The following is a 19,850-nucleotide window of genomic DNA, read 5'->3' as shown; positions in this document are numbered from 1 at the left end:
CAGGCCTGCAAGGATGTCCCACTGCCCGCCCAGAGAGCTGATCAGGTCCTGGATACCCCCCACCCCCCTTAGGACTCTACTTGTGCATGAATTTGTGCACCAGCCCTCTAGTGTGTGTGTGTGTGTGTGTGTATATATATATATATATATATATATGATAAAGTGTCCATCCGTCCTACTGGTAGCCATGACACACATTGACAACCAGGGGCAGACACTCAATGCAGGAGCTGCCATGATGCATACTGGCCATCTATATATATAAAAGCCTAAGCGACCGTCACAACCAAAACAACCGAACAGACGACTGAACAGGCTGCATGGGGAGACCAGGCCGGCAGAGTGGTTGTGAGGGACGTCCAAACAACTGAGCAGCAAGCTGCATGGGCCAACTAAGCCAACGGGGGGGCCAGTTAGGGGTGACCAGGCCAGCAGAGCGGGGCAGTGATGCTCAACCAGGCTGGTGGGGGGGCAGTTGGTGGCGACCAGGCCAGTGGCGGTGGGGGGCAGTTGAGGGTGACCAGGCCATCAGGGGGGCAGTTAGGGGTGATCAGGCAGGCAGGCAGGTGAGCAGTTGGGAGCCAGTGGTCTCTGATTGTGAGAGGGATGTCTGACTGAAGGTTTAGGCCCAATTCCACAGTCAGATATTCCCCAAGGGGTCCCGGATTGGAGAGGATGCAGGCTGGGCTCAGGGGACCCCGCCCATGCATGAATTTTGTGCACTGGGCCTCTAGCTTAAAAATAAACAGCACCATGGACCTGGTACTGAAAAACCAACACTCAGCTTCCCCAAAGTGGGACACAGGCCCTGCCACCACCCCAAAGTGACACCCCACCAAATTGCAGCCAACACAGCCAAGACCCCATGGCACAAAATGCGGTTCACAGCCCAGCCCAGCCCAGAAACGGTGGCTATGGGTTCCAGGTAATGACATCACATAGCAACACCCGGCTTCCTCTCCCTAGCGACTAGCATCCTTGGAGTTTCTTCAGCCCAGGAACTCGACTTGCTTTATAGTCAGGTGCAAATATTTTTCAATTTAACCAAATGTTTGTGAAAAGTTTTATTATGTCTCATCTCATTTGATCCTCACAGAAGTCCTGGAGTAAGTAGATAGGAGACTTGATAGAATCCTATTTTCTTTTCATTAGCAAGATGCAAATAGCAATATTAAAATATTTCTTCTAATTAATTTCCTTTCAATGTGCATGAATCCATGAAAGGGGACACTAGTTTTATATATTAAAATAAATGTAAACTTTCATAACTATTATTTATGTTAAAATTATCAATCTACCAATATAGTATAAGACAGCCGTGGGCAAACTACAGCCCGCGGGCCGGATCCGGCCCGTTTGAAATGAATAAAACTAAAAAAAAAAAGACCGTACCCTTTTATGTAATGATGTTTACTTTGAATTTATATTAGTTCACACAAACACTCCATCCATGCTTTTGTTCCGGCCCTCCGGTTCAGTTTAAGAACCCATTGTGGCCCTCGAGTCAAAAAGTTTGCCCACCCCTGGTATAAGATAATATTGTATATTAAAAAAAATAAGAAATAATGGTATTAAAATGATTAAAATAATATTCAATTAATTTATAAAATGTTATATATTCCACATTTACCAATTCTTGAAGAATATATAACAGGTTATAAATACGGTTTTATTATTTTTAGGGAATGTAATTAGTGACAGGAGAAAAATTTTATTTGAAACTAAATCTTAGCCATGAGTTTTAGAAATGTTTCACTAAAACTGATATTTTCAGACATGCCATAAGAATTAGTTTCAATATCCAGATATGTGTGAAGTTTTTAAAATTTTAAATATTTGCAAATTGAAAGGAACACAAACTGCAGGGTATAATAAGAAACTTTTACTTCAGCTCCAGAGCATAAATTGCTTCTTTTTATGTATGTGGTATATAGATCATGGGTCAGATGAAAATTTAAGGAAATATGTACATTGCTAAATGGCTTCATAGCTGCTAAAAACAAACAAATGAAAAACACAAAAGGAATTGTATAAATTATCTGCATGCAATACACTAGAATGAAAAAACAATGCCACAATGGAAACTTTCAGGATTACGAAACTATTCTGCTCATAATGAAAAATCCCAGTCTCACTGTACCAAAACCACACACACACACACACACACACACACACACACACTCGCACTCATACACATTCACACATACACATATACACACACACAGCAAACTCTCTGGTCCCCACAGATCTCTCTGCTTCAAACTTGTGAGCAGAGCCCTTTTGGACTGATGGTTGCACACTGAGGAAATACCATGTACTCTGATATTATCTGGTCGGCAGAGGTTTTTATTGCTGTAAAATTATAGGAAGCAACCAACGTGCAAGTAAACCTCAAAACAGGGGTGCTGCCTTCAGTTTTCTCCTAACTCAGCCCTGACATTAGTTGAGATTATAATTATTTTGCAATAAATACTAGCATAGCTTCCTACAGTTAAATAAAATCAAACAAAGAAAGAAACAAATCCAGCTTTCTGAGTTGTTAGCTAAATTTCTGCAGGTTTTCTTTCCCAAACAAGAATTATGTTTCTTTTTGAAGTGACTTATGTTGTTGAAGTGACTGATTATAGGAAATGAAGTTGTTTTACTTTCTTTTCTTTCAATGGCATTTTTTAAAAGGAATAATGATTTCTTTAAATTCACATGCTCGCTTGAGAGGAATATTTCCAGAGCAATTTTACTTCTCTTATCTTTTAATTTAATTTCTCATTATAATTAGCAAGTGATAAGTATACATCTGTCAGTATAATATATAATCAGGGTAGTCATATACATGGGACCAGAAGCCTCCCTTATAAAAAATAGAGATGATTTTTTTGAGTTTCCTTAAAAACATTCCTTTTCTGTTAATTCCCTGCTATACTAAACTTAATAGTTGAGCTGTGCATCATTCTCTCATTCTCTGTTTAGTCTAACTTATTTCCAAAAATTCTTAAAGTATTTCGAATTTATTAGTACTAGAAATGTAGTTCTCAGCAGAAGGCAAGCAGAAGGTTGCCTTTACCTTTCTATGGACAGTAATGTATATAACTTATTGCTAGTAGGTATATAAATTATAAGTCCTAAGTATTTGCTCCTATCAGTTACATTTCCTGTATTCTGTTTTAGACTACTAAAATCAATTTAAAAATAAATGTATATATATGGATTTATATTAACTGCTATCCATATTTTCTACTTATTTCAACTATGATCCTAAGAACTCAAGAAATGTGCAGTTGAATATATCTATACCAGTGATGGCGAACCTTTTGAGCTCAGCGTGTCAGCATTTTGAAAAACCCTAACTTAACTCTGGTGCTGTGTCACATATAGAAATTTTTTGATATTTGAAACCATAGTAAAACAAAGATTTATATTTTTGATATTTATTTTATATATTTAAATGCCATTTAACAAAGAAAAATCAATCCAAAAAATGAGTTCGCGTGTCACCTCTGACACACGTGTCATAGGTTCGCCATCACTGATCTATACTAATAAAAGGGTAATATACTAATTAGAGTGTACATCTTCCAGACGACCGTCCGGACGTCCTTCCTGACAAAGCTGGGCTCATGTGCCTGCGGCTGTGGCCCGGCTCCGGAGAAGCCGCCCATTGTCCCGGGTGAAGAAGCTGCCCTGCCCGCGGTCCTGGGGCGAAGAAGCCAAGCTGCCTGCAGTCCCAGGGTGAAGCTGCCTGCGGTCCTGGGGCACAAGCTTAGCAAAATCTTCCAGAAGGAGTATTCTGTCTGGGTTTCCTCAAATTCCTTCAGCCCCTCCTCACTCCTCTGTAAAGGCACAGAACAAGTGAGGCACCCTAAATAAAAATCAGAGCGCTCCAGCAACTGAACTGGTGAGCCTCTCTCATCACAGTCATTTGGACTGGATGGCATTTGAGTATTTATCTAGGCACCATGACAGAGAAACACCAGCTCAAGTCATGATCTCAGCCCTTAAATAATTCACAATCTTATTAGAGCGAGTAGATGATAAAAGCACAGTAATGACATCAGAATGTAAGGCAACAATACAGAGAGGAACAGAGGCAATTGCTAGGATGATTTTCCAATAATTAGTACAAAGAGTATGTGCTGTAAATTAAATTTAAAAAAAATATGTGTGGAAGTAGCTGCTTCATGAGTATGGGATCCCTTCCTAATTTAAAGGAAACTGAGTTCCATGTGAACTGTGTAATATGCTATGATATCTGAGGCTCAGGACAAGGGAGGCCCTCAGGGTACTATGCTTTGATATTTGAGTCATTCTTTATTGTTCCGTGTGATTTATTTCTGCACACCTCAGTTTTGTAATAGTTAAATTACTAGGAGAATACATCTTGCTATAAAATATTGCTAGAAGATCAAATGATCAGGTGACATTTATTGTTATTTTCTATAAATGAACACAATCTCTGGTATGCTAAAGTGATAGGTATTATGAAAATATTCATATAGAGAGACCTACAGGCTTGATTACAAGTGAGATTTACTATCACAACCCAAATTTATTGCTTTAAAAAAAAGCAGGGAGCCAACTAGAAACTGAACCAAATATAAGCCCTTGAAGGGCAAATGTAAATTGAATAAACTTTGCTATTACAAGAGAACAAAAAATAATTCAGAGGCAAGAATGAGAAGCAAATTGCATCCACTCTAAGTTGTTGCTAAAGAAAAAGAATGTTGTACTATGAAAATACTTAATATAGATTGTAAAGAGATTTGTTCAAAGAGGATTTCCTAGAGTAGGTGGTATTTCAGTTATTTTTTTTTTTTAATGTGAATAGGTTAGCTAGATAAGAAAAAGGTGTAGGGGTCATGGATTAGAGAGGGTGCAGGCTGGGCTGAGGGACACCCTCCCCCCCCCCCCACCACCCAATGCACGAATTTCATGCACCGATCCTCTAGTATAAGTACAAAAATCTACATATTTATAATAAATAAAATATATCATAAAAAGTAAAATAATACATTTGATAAATATTAGAATACAGTTATTTTAATTTTATTTTAAAATTTTTTCATTGTTATATTCACAAAAATAAAAGAATTAAGAATTACTGCATTGGTATGTATTTTAATTATTAAACACTGTGGTTTTTAATAAATCTTTCTTCAATTTTTTTTATTTATGGTGGTCAACTTGAGTTTAATTTATGGTAATTGGTTTAATATGAACCTGTTTAATGTTTAAAGCAGAGAAACTCTAGTAAGAAAATGGTCTGAAATCTAGTTTCAAACCTATGATCTATAAACATTAAGCATTTCCTGTCATAAATAGGCTAAAAGTGATTTCTGAGCTCCTTTCCAGTTCTGAGGCATGATAATTATATTTTACCTAGAGGCCCAATGCACGAAATTCGTGCAAGAGTAGGCCTTCCTTCCCCTGGCTGCCGGCACTGGCTTCCCTCACAGCTCCAGCTTCATCCAGAAGGTCATCCGGAAGGATGTCTGGTCTAACTAGTCTATTACACTTTTATTATTATAGATTATGAAAATGAACCTAACTACATTAATATATAACTGTAGATGTTAATATAAGTAAAAGCACAAAAAAATGGGCAAAATAACACTAAAATTTCCTGACTACTACACAAACCCCTGAGACTTTTAATATTTTTTATTCCTTCAAAATTATATGAGGGTGGTGGTGGGGGGTGAAGGGACTCCAAAAAGGAAGGTGAAGGGTTTAGCTAAAGAACATATATGCACAGCCCATGGACACAGACTATAGAGTGGGGAGTGCCAAGGTACCAAGGGATGGGGGTGGGGGATAGAGGGGGCTGAGGAGTGGAGGTGGGCAAAGGGAATGGAAAATAGGGGACATCTGCAATAGTGTAAAAAATAGAAAAATGAAAAAATATGTTTATGTGAATAAGCATGTCAACATGGAATTTTACTATCTTATATGTATTGATATTTATTTGTCACTTTATAGGAAAGATAAAACAATGCATTTCTAAATTGAAAGAGGGTTTAAAAATAAACAGAAGAGGGGTAATCATCTTATGTTGAACGCCTATAGAAGTAAAGGGAAACAGCATCCATGCCTCTACAATTAATGTATTTTGTATTTACTTTATCCTTAGGCCTGGGTTCTGCCAGTTTCTTTGTAACTTGGCCTCCCAGAGAAGGTTATCTTGATATTAGAGTTGATAATATCATAGCTGATGCTACCCAATGCTGTATAATATTCTTCACTTTGTGAGTGACTCAGAGCTATGTGGTGGCTATAATTTTAAACAACCTTCTTAAATATATATATTCTATATATGCTTTGAAACATAAATGCAGAAATGAACCTGTAACCTGTAAAAAGACTCTAAGATATTAAGCCAAAGGCTGACACTAAAATAATTTTTCAAAAATCCAAAAGACCTGCCTGAACACTTTCAGTTAGGATGTTGATATGTTTCAAGGATAAACTAAGGTCATGTTCTAACCTGCACCTCAGAAATGTCTATATGAGCCAAGATTTCTAGTAAATCCTAAGAACAGAAAGTTTTTTATTTCCCAACCTGGGAAGTACTTCCATTGAAGCAGAACTAATAAATGCAGTAGAAAAATGTATAAAAATTGCAGTTTGGTACTTTATCTAGCTGACATGAGATAAAGGGTCAATATGATATCAAGTTCAAGATTGAGCTAAAGATAAGAAGATGAGTAGTTAAAATTTATCTAGAATCAGTGAACTTGGTCAAGTTTTCTGACTTTTTTTTTTTAAGGCTAGAGTATTTTTTTACCCACTTTCCCTGCACTTAGGAAAGTACTGAAAATCTAACTTGGTGAGATGTGCAATCTAATATTTTTGTGATATGGTAAATTACTTTATATGTCTATATATCATGTTTTAAGTGGGTTTAAAATGTGATACTATAATAAGAAGAGATACATGATTTGGCCTCTCAACTCATATGTGAGCCAGGCTACATAAACTGATCAGTAAAATTTAATTATGCTTTCATAAGTAAAAAAAAACTGAAGTCAAACTAAATGGAGAAAAAGACATTTATTATTGAAAACAATTCAGTGGATTTATTCTTCTGACGAAAAGAGGCAATGTATATAAATGTCTGCTTTCAGTATTTTCATGATTCAAAAACTCAGATTCTTCTTTACAGAGAGTTGCTGAAAAGATAGAGACTTGGAGTATTAAGTAAATTGGCTAGTAAGGGACATCAGTAGGAGTAATAAAAAATAGGTGGGGGAGAAGAGAAAGGGAGAAAAAGAGAAAAAGGAAAAGGGAGGGAGGAAGGGAAGAAGACAGCTCAGAAAATAAAAGCCTACAGCAGTGGTTCTCAACCTTCCTAATGCTGCGACCCTTTAATACAGTTCCTCATGTTGTGGTGACCCCCAACCATAAAATTATTTTCGTTGCTACTTCATAACTGTAATTTTGCTACTGTTATGAATCGTAATGTACATATCTGATATGCTATATGTGTTTTCCGATGGTCACAACCCACAAGTTGAGAACCGCTGCTATAGAGAATGACAACTGCAGGTTTATACTTCTTAAACCTATTCAAGGGCAAAATCAGGCACAAAAGTCCTTTAATATCAAAGAGTGATCCACATTTGATCAGTTTTATTCATGCTTGGGGATAAACTGGGTTTGCTCATGCTTTCATTAATTTACTGATCTATTTAAAATATTTAAAATCTCCTGTGTTTTAAATTATTTAATAGGCCCTGGGGATATCTTGAACAAGATAGAAATAGACCCTCCTTTCATGGAATTGTGCAGTCTGTCAGGGTTTATAATCTAGGATTTCATAATCCAAAAATAATAGTAAATGTTTAAAGCATAATACTTTTCCATAGCCTTAAAAACTTTTAATAAGGGCAACTAAGTGGAACTATAAAATATCTTAAGTTTTATATATCATAAAACCTGAAAGTCTACCTTTAGAAAATAACGTTTAGGTTAATCAAGTTCTTTAGACACTTGATGCATTGTGTTCTTCCAAAGAACTTTCTAAAATATAAATCACTTAGGAAGATATAAGTTAAGGATCATATTTCATTGCGAGTAAAGATTCCTAAAAACGAGACACTCAAACAAAATTAATGATGAATCTGTCACATAATAAATCTGGGACAGACAATCCAGTGCTGGTGAAGTCTCTAAGATTGCAGTAACACCCCAACCTCCTTTTGTCTTTCCTTAGTCTCTGCAAGGCATAGAGGAGTACATCTTAAATGGTTACCCCTGAGAGCTGATAGTTGGATGAGGGCAAAGCAATCATTTGCTGAAATATGGGAACCTAAAAGTGCATTTTTCTTCTAGGAGTCTCTGGAACTTTGTAGGAAAACACACACACACACATACACACACACCCCAAGATGATGTGCCCAATCACTATGCAGTCCTAAGGAGTCTGTAAAAAAGTGCTATAGTAAAAGGTGTTTCATTATTATCTTGATAGCAGAAAAAAAAAGAGTGAAATACTTCCAAACCAACCATATTAATGACTTTAAGCTATACTTAGCTTATTTTTGTTACTAAATCAAATGTCAAGGAACAAAATGAGAAAGAGGTATGAGGATGAAAGAAGTAGAGTGTGAATACTGTCTGACATAGTTCAAAATGATGAGATTCATTGCAGCTAATACTTTGGGCATCTTTACTGAGCAACAGACTACTCATAAATAATACAACACTTAGTGTAATATTGGTTACCATCATTTCAGTTAAAAATGCTGAAGGCTTATTAGATAACAGTCTATGTCTTGGATTTGCAGGCAAGAGTCTCTAGAGACTACACGTAACACTTGATCTCAGCCAAAGGCCAAGAGGAAATAGTCATGACACATTGGGAAACATATCATGGATCCATGGCACTTACTCAATTACCAGGAGATAGATAAAATAACAAGAAACCTTAAATGTATACAATTGAAATTTATTTTAATATCTATAGGAGAATAAAAAGTACTATACGAGCTTATGTTTCATTTTTAAACTTTATTTTTTTAGTCTTCTTCAGTGACCCTATGGTTTACTGCATAGTTAAATAAACAAGATCTCATTTCTCTCACATTATATTATCATCTTAATAGATAAACTTAGATGTTTCTAATAAAATCAGATTTCTATGTTGTTCTTAATCTAATTTTTAAAGAACTATAATTTTAAAAGTTTTGTGGATTAAAACATGGCATTAATTTTTAGCTTTCTCTCTAAAAACAAAGGTTCATAGATTTCAAAAATATCAGTAGCAAACCTTGATAGGATTTACTGATTTTTTTACTACAACAAAAGCTTCCTGAATTGCTCAGGAAGAACACCGTCTTCTCCAGCTCCCACATGCAGTGGGCACTGGATGATTTGATTTACTCTAAGTATTTCCAGTTCCTAAGTATACATTTTTCTTTCACTTTTAGAATTTCCATCTACAGGAGAAAACATTCTTTCTACTCTTCATACAAGTCTGGCATGCATGTTTAACAACCTCTGGCTTTTGTTGATAAGCAGTAAAAATAATATCTATGTGGCAGGTACTATTCAAAACCCTTTATATCTACTGTCTATTTAAATCATTCATCAAGCCAATGAAGTAGGTACATTTATTGTGTAATTATTATCGTCATGTCATAGATGGGAAACTGAGACACTTAGAGGTTAAGTGACTTACTTTTAATAACTGAAGGATGTGAGGTAGCTAGGTAAGCTCTGAAACTTGGAAATATGAATACAGAGCCTGGTTCTTAGCCAATGTGCAATACCACCTCCTAATATCTGCCACACAGATATTGTTTTTAGTGCTTATCAACAGAAGCCTTAAAAAAAATCAAATCCAGTCCAATTTAGTGAATATTCTGCGTAAGATTTGTTTTTGATATGTTTTTGATTTTTAAAATTTATTTCTTATTGAGAGTATTAACGATGTCTCCTATTTTCCCACTTTGCTTCCCTTCACTTGGTTCCCACAATACCTCAGCCCTTCTCCTTCTGCATAAGTTTTTAATGTACAAAACATCGCTGCAAAGAGTGATGAGGCTTCAATACTGATTTAGAGAAAGCAATCTCCACTGAAACTAATAATAAAAGGTGTAAGAAGATGAACACTGATAAGATGTAAATGGAGCTATAAGGTAAGGTCTAGTGGTAAAGTATTTTGCAGCCATGTTTGAGAGAAATATCATTTAGGATGAAAAGGTGTATTAAATTTACCAGAAGCAGATTTGGAGTAATAGAATAAGTTCTTGACAAGGACTCATAAGACATAAGTTCAAATTTCACCTCTGTCATTCATTTGTGATTTTAGAAATGTTATTTATCCTCTCTAAATCTCAGTTTCTTGTGATATTAGAAACTGATCATATACTACTTTATAGGGTATAATAAGAATTGTTTAATGCATCACTATTTTATGCTAGAAAATGTTATTAAAAGATATTAAAAGTATTATCTTTCAGGCATATTTAATCCATTCTTTTAATTACCACAATAATGTCTGAGTTAAGTATTATCCCTATTTTGCATATGAAGTTGGACCAGAAAGGAGTAATAAGCACAAACAAGAATCAAATAAATATATTTTTATGACAAATTTTCAAGATCTATCCACTACCCAGAGAAGTCAGAGAAGGCGTTTCATATACCATCCTACATTTCCACATTTCAAAAAAATAATTCTATTTTTATCTAGTTTCAGAGATAATTTTTTACATAGCCATAATAAACTGTGGATTTTTTCTATCTATACTTCTCAATAAAATAGCCATCCATATGACATAGAAATCAATTTATTTTTTTCCTCTTTTAAAAATGGTTTATTCATTAAAATGTCTCCATTCGAGATTTTTAAAGTTTGGTTCTGCTAATATTTTTATGAATGCTTCTTTTTTAAATGACAATATAAAAGAAGAGCTTTCATGAATCAACAATGCAAATATTTCCTTAATTATAACATCCAACCAATTACAAAAATGTTGGAGTGTAGAATGATCACATAGACAGCAACACTTCATAACCCAGCTGTTTCCTACTACTGCTAGATGAAGCAAGTGGATTAGCCTACTGTAGACATTGGATCATCCCTGTCTTCACTGGGGAAGGTAAGTCTTACACTTCCCAGTGGATGAGATTGGAAAGGCATTGCAAAGAAGCTTAAACACATACGTTTTCAAAAATTTAAAAAATTTGTCGGGATCACTGGTTCATTAAGCAGCTTGGGCACATCAGATGTTCTAACACTCATTACTAGTACATGTAAGTCCCTGATGATGATAGATGGGTGATCTTCCTTACTGTGGTTTTGCCAAACTGATTGTTTCTAAAATTATGCCAGTTTACTTGCCTCTAATAACAAATACACATTTTTCTTTTTGATTTACATGTTCAGACCTCACCATGACTAACAACCTTCCAGGTCTTAAAACAAAATAAAGCAATATACAATATATTTTTCCAATTTGATCAGAAAAATAACAACACAAATGTTTTTTCATAATGTTGGTCCTCACTCTGACAACCAGAAAAGACCTCTTCTGTTAGAGAAGTTATATAATACACTAGTGGCCTGGTGCATGAAATTTGCGTATGGGGGGATGGGAGTTTCCCTCAGCCTAGCCTGCACCCTCTCCAACTGGGGACCCCTCAGGGGATGTCTGACTTCAGTCCCTGCGGGATCAAGCCTAAACCAATAGTCAGACATCCCTCTTGCAATCTGGGACCACTGGCTCCTAACTACTCACTCCCCTGCTGGCCTAGTTGCCCCCAACTGCCCTCCCCTGCTGACCTGATCTCTCCCCCAATGGCCTTCCCCTGATGGTCTTATCTCACCCCTAACTGCCCTGGTTGCCCCATCTATCCTCCCCAGCCGGCCTGATATCTCCCCCAATGGCCCTCTCCTGCTGGCCTGATCTCACCCCTAACTTCCCTCCCCTGCTGGCCTGATCTCACCCCTAACTTCCCTCTCTGCTGGCCTGATCACCCCTAACTTCCCTCCCTGCTGGCCTGATCACCTCTAACTGCCTCTGCCTGCCTCATCACCCCTAACTTCCCTCCCCTGACAGCTTGATCTCACCCACAACTGCCCTCCCCTGCTGGCCTGATCACTCCTAACAGCCTTTGTCTCGGCCCCCACCACCATGGCTTTGTCCGGAAGTCGGACATCCAGAAGATGGCTGGTCGACCTAGTCTAATTAGCATATTCGCCTTTTATTAGTATAGATAGATTATATAAGATAGGATTGCTTAAATGGGGGGAAAAGCCTTTTTCATCAGGAGGAGATGCTCTTGGCCAGTGGTTCTAACCTTCTGGCCCTTTAAATTCAGTTCCTCATGTTGTGATCCAACCATAAAATTATTTTCATTGCTACTTCATAACTGTAATGTTGCTACTGTTATGAATCGTAATGTAAATATCTGATATGCAGGATGGTCTTAGGCAACCCCTGTGAAAGGGTCGTTCAACTGCCAAAGGAGTCACGACCCACAGGTTGAGAACTGCTGCTCTTGGCACACAAAAACACATAATTCATATATCTAGACTGATAGCCAGCCATATGCACTATACTGCCAAACCAGTCATTAAAAAATTGAACTGCTTTCTTACACCAAACAGGTGTTGCCCTTAAACCCCTCCTCAGCCCCCACCTTAGGTTCTGCCTTAGCAGTTCACCCAGATTAGGTTCTTATTGATTGGTTTCTATGTCAGTCAGCATCAAAAGCTCCACTTCCTAGTCAGCCATTTGTTCCTGGCACTTCATCCAAATTAGATTCTGATTGGCCGGTTTCTATGCCAGTGTCAAGTCAAAAGCTTCGCCTCCTAGGCAGCCATTGGCTCCTCACAGTTCACCCAAATTAGATTCTGATTGGTCAGTTTCTATGCCAGTCAGTGTCAAAAGCTCTGCCTCCTAGGCAGCCATTGGCTCCTGGCACTTCACCCAGATTTGGTTCTGGTTGGTCAGTTTCTATGCCAGTCAGTGTCTTTGGGCCTATCTCTGGGCCTGATCAAAGAGGCAGGGGTGATCAGCAGTCCCCTCAGAGGCCTGCCGGAAGCCGGTCCATCCTTGCTGCTTGACACAGTCGCTGCAGGAAAGAAACATCTGCACAGCATATGTTTCAAGGGACCTGGTATATATAGCATATTGTTCTTAATATGTTTGCTCTCCTTAGTGCCATGTGTTTTAACCAAGGTCACCTCTCTGAGAAAGGTTGTTTCCTCAGGTGGGGATTTTTCCCTGAGGTTAGGGAGGGGATACAACCCCTTAATTAAGTGCCAGGCGGGTAGTTAAGCTACATAATCTTTACTCCCTGGAATGGAGATAAGAAACGCCCTAACCTTTGTAATAGAAATTGACAGGATTAAAATCGGCTGGTATAAATACGGATGTAACAAGACAATAAACGTCAGATCCTAACCAGAACTTAGCCAGTGAACATGGCAAAAGATCCTGGACAGAACCTGGCTACAGAACTTCACTGGAGAACCTAGACAGAACATGGCAAAAGAACCTGGTGACTGAACCTGGCTAGAGAACCTGGAGAACCTGGCTGGAGAACCTAGCGAGAGAACATGGCACCAGAACTTGATTGGAGATCCTGACCAGAACTTGGTTGGAGTTCCTAATCAGAACTTCGCTGGAGATCCTGGAGGGAGAACCTCGCTATGCTGATGAACTGAAACCAGTTTCCATGTCATTCATTCTTCGCCGACTCCGTCCACACCTTTGGGGGTCCCTGGACCCCAGCAGAGGCCCAGAGAAAAACAGAGGTGTGGCTGCTGGTGAAGCCCGGAGAGAAACAGAGAGGCAACGGCTGATCAACAGCTGCCACAGAGGCTGTGGATCAGACCCTGCCTCTCTCTTTGCAGGCCTCTCTCCAGGTCTGATCTGTAGCCCCCTTGGCAGTCAGTGCTGGGTTGCTGCGCCAGCACCAGCTGCAGTCAGTCCTGGGTTGCCACAGCAACTCAGCACTGACTTTCGGTGTTCAGTCAAGTCTTTGGTCATTGTGGATGTTATGGACCCTGGCTCTTTATTTATATATAGATAATGAGTTTGGGTGCAATGGTATGAAGTTTGAAAAGATCACAGAACTGGTTTGATGAGTTTAAATTGGAGAGAGTAAAAAGTCAGCTGGAGAAGAGAAATAATAAAAATGAAGGGAAGGAAGGAAGGAAGGAGGAGAAAGGTGATAACTGGCAGAGACTGAGTGGTGGGGGCTTAGAGAAGAGAGATAGGAAAGAGTACCATGAAGGGAAAAAAGAAAGAGAAATAAACTTTGAAAGCATTGCTTGATGTAATGGATGGGAATATCCCTTTCAAGTGTCATAAGACATACCAGTTAAAATGTAGATCATTTTTTTTAGTTGATTGAAGGTAAGTTTCCATATGCAAGGCAATGTGATGAATAATTTTGGTATGCAAGACAATGAGATATGTTATTTCAACATACTGAATTGAAAGTACCCTGTCTCCCAAAAAAAAGAAAAACAAAAATATAAAGAAAAGCTTCCAATACATATGAATACAGTATTGTCAAAATGACAAGAAAATATTTACATCAGCACTCAATACTTTAACATTTATAACAAATATTGTATTCTAAGTCTCTTTCTCCCCTTCTTCCCCATGACATTGTATTTAACAATTGCATTTAATGCTAATATTTGGTAGATGTCTAAGTTATATTCTCACTTCTCTTTTGAAGAAGGCCTAGATGCAATATAATAAATACAATGTTTCTTCATTTTATTCAAATTAAATTCTGTCTCTGCCTACTCCTTTATATTAAGAGTTCTTGAGAATCTCTGAGTCTTTAGATAGATTGGCACCTTGAACAATCTCTCAAGAAAAAGGTGTCCTGGAGGGATGTTGGGGGCTGAGTGGGGTTGGACAAATGGAGGAGGGATGATGGAGGACATCTATAATAGTGTCAACAATAAAAGAATAAAAAGAAATACAAAGAAAAGAAAGAGGTGACCTGACAGTCAACATTTCTCTTTTGTATTTTCATATTCCTCATACTGATTTCTTTCCCATATATAATTCCTCTTCTACCATTTTGGGTACATAACCTATAAACTCTCTTTTCTCAACCTAGCTAAAGCCTCATTTATAGATTTGGTATTTTTTGTTCCCTTAAGTTACAAAACTTACTCTATTGACATACATTAAAAACATATTTTTGATCACTAATAATATGCAATAACCCCATTCTTCCCAGTCCTCATTCTTACAGAATTCTAAGATCTAGAATAAAATTTTTAAGTGATCATAGAAACTCTACTATCAATCAATAGCTCAGGCAGGGCCCTTTTCACACAGAGCCAACTTATTTCTGAAATCCTAAAACATACAGAATGGGGCAAAGGTATGTTTACAGTTGTGAGTATGCAAAACAAAGAATTTATTCTTGTATTGTTATTAATTAACTAGAGGCCCAGTGCACAAAATTTGTGCACTCTGGGGGGTGCAGGGGGGTCCCCCAGCCCGGCCTGTGCCCTCTCACAGTCTAGGACCCCTCGGGAGATAACGACCTGCTGGCTTAGGCCTGCTCCCGGGTGGCAGAGGGCACGCCCAATCCCTAGGTGCAGCCCCTGGTCAGGCTCAGAGCAGGGCCGATTGGGCAGTTGGGGCGCCGCCCCCTGTCATGCACAGAGCAGGGCGGATCGGGAGGTTGTGATGCCACCCTCAGTCACGCTCAGGGTAGGGCTGATTGGGGGGTTGGGGCACCGCCCCCTGTCACACTCAAGGCAGGGTCGATGGGGAGGTTGCAGCGCCACCCCCTGTCATGCACAGAGCAGGGCCAATCAGGGGGTTGGGGCGCTGCCCCCTGTCACTCACAGAGCAGGGCCCATCAGGGGGGTTGGGGCTCCGTACCCTGTCACACAGAGAGCAGGGTCAACCAGGGGGTTGGGGAGCTCCCCCCTGTCACGCACAGAGCAGGGCCCATCAGGGGGTTGAGGAGCTCCCCGCTGTCACTCACAGAGTAGGGCCGATATGGAAGTTGGGCACCACCCCCTGTCACACACAGAGCAGGGCCCATGGAGGGGGTTTGGGGCGCCACCCTCTATCACCCACAAAGCAGGGCCGATCAGGGGGTTGGGCGCCACCACTGTCACACTCAGGGCAGGGCGGATGGAGAGGTTATGGCTCTACCCTGTCACACACAGAGCAGGGCCCGTCAGGGGGAGGGTTGGGATGCCGCACCCTGTCACACACAGAGCAGGGCCGATCAGGGCGTTGGGGAGCTCCCCTCTGTCACACACAGAGCCGCAGGGCAATCAGGGGGTTTGGGCGCTGCCCCCTGTCATGCTGATCCCGGTGCCGGGAGCCTCGCTGCTCCGCTGATCCCAGTGCTGGGAGGCATATTACCCTTTTACTATATAGGATAGAGGCCTGGTGCATGGGTGGGGGTCAGCTGGTTTGCCCTGAAGGGTGTCCTGGATCAGGTTGGGAGTCCCCACTGGGGTGCCTGGCCAGTCTGGCTGAGGGGCTGAGGGCTGTTTTCAGGCTGGTGGGTTGACTGAAGCTCCCAACCACTCCTTTTTTTCTTTCTTTTTTTAATTCTGGGCCAGCTTTAGCTCTGAGGCCTCGGCTGCTGAAAGCTGGTTTCTGGCCTTTGTTTTTTCTTCTGTATTTGATACAATGTTGTGGTCGGGCTGGCTGAAGCCTGGCTGACTAACGCAGGTTTCTGGGGTTTTGTTTAGCTTCTATATTTGCAACATAGTTGCTTAGAGTTGCAGCTGAGAGGCTTGCAAGTGAGGCGGGGAACGTTGGAGTTCGCCATCACTGGAGCAAGCAAGCCTCCCTGTTCACTTCAGTGCATGGCTGCCGGCTGCCATCTTGGCTGACAGTTAATTTGCATAAGGATAAGCTGATTAGCCAATGGAAAGGGTAGCGTTCGAACGCTAATTACCATGTTTCTCTTTTATTAGTGTAGACTAGAGGCCCAGTGTATGAATTTGTGCACCAGTGGGTCCCTTGGCCTGGCCTGCAGGATTGGGCCGAAACTGGCTCTCTGAAATTCCCCAAGGGGTCCCGGATTTTGAGAGGGTGCAGGCCAGACTGAGGGACCCCACCAGTGCACGACTGGGGCTGGGGAGGGACTGCAGGAGGGCTCAGGGCATGTCCAGCCCATCTCACTCAGTCCCAATTGGCCAGACCCCAGCAGCAAGCTAACCTACTGGTCAGAGCGTCTGATCCCTGGTGGTCAGTGCACGTCATAGCGACTGGTTGACTGGTTGACTGTCTGCCCCCTGGTGGTCAGTGCACATCATAGCGAGTGGTTGAGTGGGCTTAGAATATCATTAGCATATTATGCTTTGATTGGTTGAACGGATGAACGGACGACTGACACTTAGCATATTAGGCTTTTATTATATAGGATTACTGCATTATTTTCCATGCTAACCATTGTAAGCCTACTTTGCCCCACCTGTATTTGTTCAATGAACTTATGAATTTATATTATGTGTCAAGTTTCAGGGTATAGAGGTAACTATATGGTGGCTCTTATCTATTAAGCACTCATAACTTTGTAGTAAATACACACATAAGCAAAAATTATACTGTGCAGTGATAAGTAAAAGTGCATTGATAAAAACACAACTATGAGAACAGAGCACAGGGAAGTAATGGCATAGGCAACAGCAAATTCTACATATAGGCAGTTGACTCTAACCAAAAAATATGTACAGGAACAACAGTGGATCCTATAGTTTTGTACAGTTCTGTTAAGCTTATTCTGTATCCAATGTATCCCATTCAACAGAACTATTTCTGTGCCTCATAGCATTTTTAAATGGTGCTGATATCAGAATGCACACATGAGCATTTTATAGTTATTTAATCAAAGGGTGCCTAGAAGTCTTTAAAACATGTTAACAGTAATTTTTTAAAGATGTGGAAATAATTTGAAGGATGCTTAACTGAATACAATTATGGAAAAACTAAAGTATACTTTGCAGACAAATCAAACACCTATAAGTGAAAGAGCTGAAAAATATGTAAATCATAGGTATTAGAATAAAGAATTATAAATTAGAAAGCCAATAGGAAAAGCACTCTTTCATAGCATTCAGGTACTTTCAGTTTTCATCAACTTATGCAACTACTGTATTCAATCAAATTTTCCTCACTTCATTACCTGTAGATAAATATTGAATATACTTTGTCCATACTATCCTATTCTTTACCTTTAGTACTTTTACTAGAGGCCTGGTGCACAAAATTTGTGCACGAGGGAAGGAGGATCCCTCAGCCTGGCCTGCACCCTCTTGCAATCCAGGACCCCTCTGGGGATATCCGACTGCAGTCCCTGTGGGATCAGGCCTAAACTGGCAGTTGGACATCCCTCTCACAATCTGGGACCACTGGCTCCTAACCACTTGCCTGCTTGCCTGCCTGATCACCCCTAACCACTCTGGCTGCCTGCCTGATCGCCCCTGACTGCCTCTGCCCTGGCCCCCGCCACAGTGGCTTCGTCCAGAAGGACATCCGGAATGATGTCCAGAAAGTCGTTCGGCTGTCCAGTCTAATTAGCATATTATGCTTTTATTATTATAAATTGGGTGGTAGATATTACGAATAATGTGGAGGATCTAGGTTTTCTGTTTTCCTTAAAAGAGTGTTGACTTTTATTTGGATCAGTATTATTTTACCTGGGAACCATCTTGACCCATAGTTAGTGATGGTTTAAGCTTTCTTTATGTGACAGGTATGGTAAAACTTTTACTTTAGGGCCAGTTTAGCTTCCTATATAAGACAAAAGCTTTTTGGGTCTCAATCGACTCTCTTTAGTATTCAGTGAGTTCTCTCCATTCTGGCTAATTAGAATCCTAACAACTCCCAACCTGTTTTTGCTCTGCACGTTTTTGACATTATATTTCCCCATTAGTTGCTGTTTGTCTGTTCTTACAGATCATTCCCATATATAGCCACTGACTTAGGCACTCCTCTGCTGATGTGTAGAGAATTTTCCCTGAGTAGTTCTCTTTTATCTACTACACCTCCCTGATAATTTCAGCTTCCTCAGCCTCCCTTAACTCCCATGTTGGTTTTCTCATCCCACTAAAACTCATAGTGTTACAGTAGATAGCTATTAGATATTAACAGAAAAGAAGGGAGCCCGACATCTAGTTAAGCTGTGTTAACTAGAAAGGCAGTTTCACAGATACCCCAGCGGACAGCCACATCTTCCACCAAAGGCATGTTAATCCCCAAGCAGGCAGGAAAGTCCAGTTTTCCAATCTCCCCAGGGAACAACCCACCCATTCATCCTGATTACAGGACGAAGGGATAAGCAACAAGAGGACATTTCCTTTGCTGGGAGCATGCACAGAAAAGCCACGTTGGAACAGGGGGGAAGTCCTTCCTTCAAAGGACATGTGTAGTAGAAGCCAGTCGAGGAGACAAAATTATGAGTAATACACATATGTTTGGAACAGTGCATATCACATAGGAGGTGCTCAACCAAATTTACTAAAAGATTGAACAAATGAATGGTTCACCCTTCCATTTCTATTTGAAATAAGATCTGAGAGGAGTCTTTCTGAAAAAGCCCAAGGTGAAACTAGAATTCAGTAAAGTGTAACTATTGGAATACATCAAGAAAAATAAAGTTACTCAATTTCATTGCATTTGGCTCCATATTGGTTTCAAGCTACTTCATACTGTTGATAATATTATTTTTAAGCCATGGACAAATGTGATCTTCTGTTTGGTTCTATACCAAACTAATGTTAGCATTTTAATAATTGCTTTCTTTGAAATTGCTTTCTTTTGATACTGAAGCAGTGGTGCTTACATCACAAGACTGTAAATCACTTAGGAAGTAAAAATGTGCTTCTACAGCTTACA

Source organism: Myotis yumanensis, unplaced genomic scaffold (assembly GCF_028538775.1).
Source record: "Myotis yumanensis isolate MYYU_CA2020_CCGP unplaced genomic scaffold, mMyoYum1.0.hap1 SCAF_1, whole genome shotgun sequence".
NCBI lineage: Eukaryota > Metazoa > Chordata > Mammalia > Chiroptera > Vespertilionidae > Myotis > Myotis yumanensis.
This window is presented reverse-complemented; position numbering follows the sequence as displayed.